The sequence below is a fragment of the Benincasa hispida genome, chromosome 12 (genome assembly GCF_027475165.1).
Source record: "Benincasa hispida cultivar pf3 chromosome 12, pf3_genome.v1.1, whole genome shotgun sequence".
In the NCBI taxonomy this organism is placed as follows: domain Eukaryota; kingdom Viridiplantae; phylum Streptophyta; class Magnoliopsida; order Cucurbitales; family Cucurbitaceae; genus Benincasa; species Benincasa hispida.
The window spans coordinates 75,161,961-75,170,469 of NC_143489.1; positions in this window are offsets into that span (position 1 = coordinate 75,161,961).

Genomic DNA, 8,509 nt, shown 5'->3' on the forward strand with positions numbered 1-8,509 from the left:
GTTTTGGAATTAAGTTTAGATCGAGCTATAGTTTAGGTAAAGTAAAATTGGAGGTCTTTGATTAATTTGGTTAATTGGAGTTAGATCCAAAATATTGATTTAAATATTGGATTTATTTTAGGTGGTGCTTGTCTTGAAAAGGATAAGCTTGCTTGGGTTTCTTTGGATTTAGTTTTGAGGTAAGTAATCTTACTACTGAAACTGCACACGGGCTAGGTATTAGATGTATGCTAGCATGATAAATGAATGTTATGGCAGAATGGTAGTATGATAGACTGATAGTATAATATGATCAAAGTATGTTTTGTACGATATCTGAATTATTTATTTATGCACATAGACACTTGAATGCTAGTATGAGACAGTATGTGCTTCCATATGGTTGTATTTGATCTGATGATGTTGAGGTATACATGTATGTTGTAGAACCATGATGTTAAGGTATATGTATATGTTGTAAAGCCATGATGTTGAGGTTTATGTGTATGTCATAGATTCGTATAATGATGATTATGATGTTGAGATTGTACAAATGTCCTTACTAATTAGTTAGATGCCCATTAGATTTTGTGTTTCCTTCGGGATTCACCAGCTTGTATTTTCTTCGGGATTCACCAGTTTGTGTTTCCTTCGGAATTCACCAGTTTGTGTTTCCTTCGGGATTCACCAGTTTGTATTTCCTTCGGGATTCACAAGTTTGTGTCTCCTTTGGGATTCACCAGAGGTAGTGGGCATACTTAACTACAGTAGGATATGACTCAGTCTCCTTCTTGTTTCATGTGTATATGTGTCCCATGAGGACTAGAGCAGTTTATATATTTCACCAGAGGTGGGTATCTAGAGGGCATAGATGCCTAGCCTGACCCCAGTAATGGGTTACTTACTGAATATTTTATACTCATTATTTCTCATGTCGTTGTTTCAGGTAAGGGTAGAGATGCACCAGCGACGGACAAGCGGAATTCGTGATCGAGCCACTGGATGTCAGGAATTATTTATTATCCTTGTTATGTTTCTCTTAACTTTTAGTTTTGATGTTTAAAACTTACTTATAAGAATCATTTTTCAGACTTATTTATTATCCTTTATGATTTATGGGTATCCTACTATTGTTTTAGTATTTGAATTTAATAAAAGTCTTTCGAACTTACCTTTAGTTTAATTAACATTTATTTCGTCATAACCGAGTGTCGTTTTGAGTTCCATGCATGCATGTATTTAGTAATGGCCTAACTTAAGTCCTAGGGGGTCAGGTTGTTACAATTGCAACACTAGAAACATCGTTGCAATGCTCAATAAAAAAGGCCACAAGCGTTAGGGAAAACGTTGCAATGCCGAGCATTTTGTTAAAAACTCGATACTCGATGCACGATGATCCTTTACTTAATACCTAATGCTTGATTACTCGATAGCATTTTACTCAATTACTTGACAACTTTTTACTCGATGGTAATTTGGTAATTTTAACTCTTTTGAAGCCCGGATACTCAAATAAACTCCAAATTGCTTCAAATTAACCTCGTTCTTCACCAAATGACTAATTCTACCTCTTGATTTTTCTATACCTATAAAATAGGAAAAATGTACACATAAAATCCAATAATGAGCCCGAATTAAATTATCAATAATAGCTCTTTCTTAGAGTTATCAAAGGTGAATGGAGAGAGTATTTATAGTAAGTGGGAGTGGGATATGTGACAGCATAGCTCTCGGTCTCTCTCATTAGTTTGAAGTAAAGTTTCGTGCATGGCCTTATGGCACCTTGAGTGTCCTCCTATAGGATGGCATTTTTGCTGGAGGTTTTATTCAAACTCCAGCAATTGATAGGGTTACTTTAGTTTCAAGTCCTAATCGGTTTTTTTCCTATGGTTGGCTCATTGGGGTGGAACTTAAAATGAAGGGTTACACTTACAAGAATTGTTAAGCAAATTTAACAAATTCTACACCGAACAATGGTGACTAATAGTGACAGTAACAAGCTCCTTGTCTATTAATTGAGATTGTCTTATTTCAGTGAAAGGGCGCTTGATCAACCTATGGTGACTTTTGTCCTGTCTCATTGAAACATCAGTGCAAAATAGATGTCACATAGGGTACATTAGACTATTTTGCTAAAATTGATTGGTTTTCTTGATGTTTAATGCAAATAGATTAATTATAAACAATTTGTATGGTTTTAACAATCTTTTTAATATGACTTCTGTGATGCTTAATTTACTTACGTTGACAAATTAACTGAAGAAAATTATACTTCTTGGAAAAATACGATTTAAAAAATCCTTATCATCGATGACCTTCGTTTTCCCCTTATAGAGGACCGTCTTCCCATTCCAACTGTTGCTCAAAATATTCGAGAAGCATACTAGCGATGGACACGGGCAAACAAGAAGCCCTGAGCATACATCTTGGCAAGCTTTTCTGAAGTCTTTGCCAAGAAGCATGAGTCCATACTCACAGCTCGTGAGATTATGGAGTCTCTGAGGGGAATGTTTGAACAATCGTCCGCACAGCTCAAACACGACGCTCTCAAACACATCTTCCAAATACCACAAAGTGTTAAACCTGTGGGATAAAAATAGGTATTTATGAGGAAAAGAAATGAAAATAATGAGGTCACAAGATATAATGAATTACTAATTGCACAAAGTTTTTCCACAAAGACCTAGTATTGATTTTGAGGAGACGTATTCTCCAGTATTGGATGCAATTACATTAAGATATTTAATTGGCTTGACTGTGTATAAAAGTCTGGATATACATCTTATGGATATAGTCACAACATATTTAGATGGATCTCTTGATAATAATATTTTTATGAGAATCTCAGAAAGATTTAATGTACTTGAAACATATACATCAAATTTTCGGGAATGATATTCAATAAAGTTATAGAGATCACTATATGGATTGAAACAATCAGGGCAGATATGGTACAATTGCCTGAGTGGATATTTATCGAAAGAAGGATATCAAAATAATCCAATATGTCCGTGTGTCTTTATAAAGAAATCACAATCAAGATTTGCTATTATAACTGTATATGTTGATGATTTAAATATAATTGAAATTCCTGAAAAACTATCATAGATAATAGAGCATCTTAAGGAAAACAAAATAAAATGTTACCTTGGTTTGCAAATTGAGCATTTAGCAGATGGAATATTTATTCTTTAGTCAACTAATACATAAAAATTTTGAAAAGATTTTATATAGAAAAAGCACATCCATTAGCTATTCCAAAGGAAGTCTTTTCATTGGATATAGATAAAGATATATTTCGACCTTGAGAAGATAATGAAGAACTTCTTTGTCCTGAAGTCTCATATCTCAGTGCAATTCGTGCACTTATGTATCTTGCTAATAATACAAGACCAGATATTGCGTTTTTAATAAAATTATTAGCTAGATATAGTTCTTCTCCTACAAAAAGACATTAGAACGGAATTAAGCATATACTCCGTTATCTTTGAGGAACAAACGATATTAGTTTGTTTTATTCAAATAAATCAAATTTTGATCTAGTTGGTTATGCAAATTCATGATATTTATTTGATCTACACAAAGTTAGATCTCAAACAAGTTATCTATTCACATGTGGAGGAACTATTATATCATGGCAATTGATGAAACATGCTACAACAGCTACTTCCTCAAATCATGTTGAAATTCTTGCAATTCACGAGACTGGTCGAGAATATGTATGGCTAAGGTCAATGACTCAACCATTCATGAAACATGTAGCTTGTCTTCTAATAAAAATCTTCCAACAATATTATACGAAGACAACACAGCTTGCATAGCTCAAATCAAAGGAGGATATATTAAAGGAGATAGAACAAAACATATTTCATCGAAGCTTTTCTACACTCATGATCTTGAAGAAAATGGCGACATCACTATACAACAAATTTGTTCGAACGATAATCTGGTTGACTTATTTACAAAAGTACTACCAACCGCAACTTTTGAAATATTGGTGCACGACACTGGAATGTGGCGCCTTAAAGAGCTTAAGTGATGTTTTCATGAGGGGGAATAAATATATTGTATTCTTTTAGGAGTATGTATTATTGAAATATGTACTCTTTTTCCTTCACTAGGGTTTTTCTTAGTAAGGTTTTAACAAGGCATATTCCATATATATATATATATGGGCATCTAAGGGGGAGTATTATGAATATTATAATAATAAATAGATGTCCATTGCTTAGTGTCCCAGAAGCTATGTGTCACCCTTCATGTTGTCCATGTGCCTTGTAATTATTCATGTTTGGTGTTCATATAAGTCTATATCCTACTTGTAACTTTCCCTATAAATAGTGGCCTTTGATGGATCTTAAAAACATGCATACATTAGTGAGAATTCCACTTCTACTAATTTTCATATTATCCAATTTTATAATTCTAATTATTTTATGTTTTTAGTTATTTTATTTAATATTATATTTTATATATTTTATATTATTATATTATATTTTCTCTATATTTGTGTTCCCGCTGTACTCCTAAATTTCACAACAATCTTTTAATTTTTGTGGTGAAACATTTTTGGCTACTTATCATGTGAGAAATTGAGTAGAAACTACCATGCGCAAGAAAATCATAAGGGTATTTGCAAATCATAGCAGATACAACTAGTAATTTCACAATTCTCTTCTCAATCTACTCACAACCAAATATACCAAGTCCAACCCAATAGTTTTGACGTTTTAACATTAAATTCACTCTATACATTATAGTTTCCATGCACAATACAAGAAAATTCATTTTAATTCCAATTGTTTACGGATGCAAGAATTTTTTTTTTTTTTTTGGTTCGTAAAAGACAATTGATAGCAAAAATGTTAAAAACTACATGAAACGAACACGATTATCAAACTTTACATTTTAAAAATATTAAGTTATGTGACAGCGGGATAATTTTCCAAAAAACTTTGTCAACATCAATGTTTCTTCACTTTTATAAAAACGTCAAGTAATTAAATATTGCAATTGTCAATAAATGTGCTTTCTTTCTTTGTAGTGAACATTGTACCTTCTCATGCATAATTAATTAAACCAAGAAAGAATGTAAAGTGTAGAAATCACTTCTAAACTATTAGTATTGCTCAAATAAACCAATAAATGATCGACATTATTATGATAAAAAATCGTAATTCTCTTTTTCTTTTTAGAACGGTACGACAATGTAGGTTAGTAGATGCATGTTGCGAAATCGATAATTAAAGAACACAAAAATGAACGTAGAGTAGGGAAGATTGACATACATTACATGGTTCACTAACAGTGTGTTAGCTACGTCCACGGGTAGAGGGAGAACAATATTATTTCGAGAGAATGTTTTCAGAATTACATCACCAACGGCGCCTCTAGGTTAGAGAGTTTATATATCGCACTGCTCTAAACCCTAGAGTCAAAAACGTAAATAATTGCAAATAAATAAATATGCTGAATACAAAATCTGAATAGGTTTCGGGGTCGTTGCCCCAAAACCCCCATCAGGGTGCGAGACCCCCGTACTAGGTTGTTTGAAGCGTTAGCAAACGATTCAAGGCATTTCAACAATGCATTAGGATATTTCAACTAGATTGACACATTCCTAACATCGTCATCATGTATCATATCTCATTCTCATTCATTCAATAATAAAATCTATAAATACAAAGGGAGAGAAGTCCACCAAAGCCAACAAAAGCAAGGAGAGGGGGCTAGAGAGAAGCCTCATATCAAACAAAGATAAGAAAAAATAGAGTTACATAGATTAAACAAGATTAAAGGAAATAGTGGAAGGGATTGTACTCTTTGAAGAGCTTTGATCGATGAGACCAGCAGCCTGCCAAGGAGCAGATGTTTTCTGGTAATTTGATGGTGTTCTATTCGAAGAGTTGCTGAAGGTTCGATTATTTCTTTCTAGCCAAATAGTCCAACAATGGCGATCGTAGAAATGAAAATGATACTGTTTTTATGGGAAGAGAAATTCATGCTACATAGGGTTTTGCAAAGAGAGATTATGTCTGATCCATTGTTGATATTAATCCCAAACATACTTTGAGTACTTCTCTAAAGCATTTTGGCCATGTTACCATGCATAAAGAGATGATCCATTTTTTGTTCCTTGTGCTACCATAAAGGGCATCAATTTAGATTTAGAGCAATACCTTGCAATCTCTTCTGTAGTAGCTCCATGGTGTTGACAATTTTGTGAAGCATGGTCTAAATAAAAAACATACATTTCTTGGAAATGGTAGATTTTCATAGGCAAGAAAAAATCTTGATTCTATACATTGATTTTTTTTTTATTCTTATTTTCATTACATCAAACTGAAAATAAAAACTTCGTTTAATGGTTAATATCATAGTTAGAGTTAAAAAGAGAGAGCTGATAATTAAATCATAATAATTTTATAATTTGAGCGATAACAATAATTATAGTGCAGGGTTGGTATGTGCAATTTTCAATATTTCGGTCTAGTAGTAAAATTTCATATTTTCATCACGTAAATAATCAAATTGAAATTTCGAGGGTTTGATTGTAAACAACAGGTGGATTTTGGAATTTATTTTCTTTTGTTTAATATCCCATGAAATTGATATTTACCTAAGATTTAATATATATGAGTTTCTTTGACATCTCGATATTGTAGTGTCATGTAGCTTTTTTAATCACGAGATTAGTCAAGATACACACAAGTAGTCGTTTAGGGGTATATAAAAAAAATTTCATAGAAGCGAGACACGACCCATTTCTCTCTTTCCGTTGAAAATTATTGCAAACTTAATTTACAAATTATTAATTAAATTAGTTTTTTCTTTAATTAAAGTTAATAGTTTTTATTTGCGGTAGTACCTCTTTGATTAGGTGAATAGTGGTCTAATGGCTTAGTGGGATTAGTGGATAGAATTTCAAGGTTAGTGGTAGATTTTCACGGTTAGTGCATTAGTTGTTAGTTTTTATTATTTGCTTATAAATATTTGTACTTTTTCCACTTTAATAAATATAGAACTCAATTGAAGTACTTGATTTTTCGTACAATTTTCTCTGTTGTTTCCACCTTTATTCTCTTCGTTCTATTGTTTTTCGTTACATAGTGTCAGAGCATTTAAGTTTTTACTTTTGTGTTTGAGTTTATATACCTGGTGAATATGAATGGTGTGTTGGACTTAGCAAGTTAACAGCGGAAGAATTCAGGATCATTAAGCACTCTAATTCCTTCATTTTAGCATTAAAATAAGTATATTTATAAGATATAATGAGGGTTGCAACAGCATAATTTGAAGACTCTCTTCAATCCACGAAATTAGCTCCGATATCCTCAGCTATAGATTGTGAATCATCAAAAGATTTTCCCTACTTTTCTCTAGGACCTTAGATTTGAGTTGTGGGACTAAAAAAATAATGTTGAATTTAGAGAAGAATTTTAGAGGAGAAGCTGGTTTTTGCAAAAACTTGAAGAACCTTTCTTCAATCTCTTTTCTCAGCAAAAAATTTGTTTGCATGCCTTCTAATCAGCTGAAATCAGTTGGTTTTATCACTTCCAACCATGCAACCATATTGCATTAAAAAAGGACTGTTCCTACTTGGAAGATCAAAGTGGAATTTTAGTGGAATTGTGATTCATAGTTAGAAAAACCCACTGGGGTTTTCCATTTGAAATTGATTTTTCAATTAAAAATCAATTTAATTTTGAAAACCAATTTTCAAAATAAGTTTAAGATGTTAATTCTTTTATTAATATCAGTTCACATTTTATTAATTTCATATAAAATTAATTATTTAATAATTAATTGAATAATTTAATTAATTATATTAATTTAATATCAGATATTAAATTAATTAATCGTCAATTTCTTAATCATACATCTTTATTCATATAATTAATATTTAAATCGTATTTAAATATTAATCAACTCTCCAATTTTGTTTAATTCTACAATTAAACGTGGAATTATATCACATATAATTACTAATTCCCTTAATTTGAATATGAATGTTTCATATTCACTCATCACGCTATTATAAGGTTTATTCTATTTGTGAGCTAGTAGGGGGACCTAATGAACCGACAGATCATGGGCTCCAACGATCCGAGATTAACTGGCTAAACTCTTTAACCTAATTAACCACCATTAGTTAACTACCGGGTCACTTCACTAAAACTCAGTAGTTGCACTCCCCTCACTATAGATATATTGTGTTCACTCGATATAATCATAATTAATAAGTTAACCTTTCATAGGTTGTTCGTAATAACAGTTGCGTCAATAGCTATTTTACCTCCGAGATTACCTCTTGTTTCTTAAGTCCCACTGATTCTCTAATGAACAATTAGTTTGAGATCCAATCAACAAACCGAGTTTCTCTTAAGCCAATGAGAGAGTGAAGCCCCTTGTTCAAGACCCAGAGTCACCACTTAAGGGAATAACCTCTCTACTATCCCTTAAAGCGGGTAGGAGTGAGTTTCATCTTGCACCCTATGTCCCCAACTATCTACCCGGTCTTACATATGAA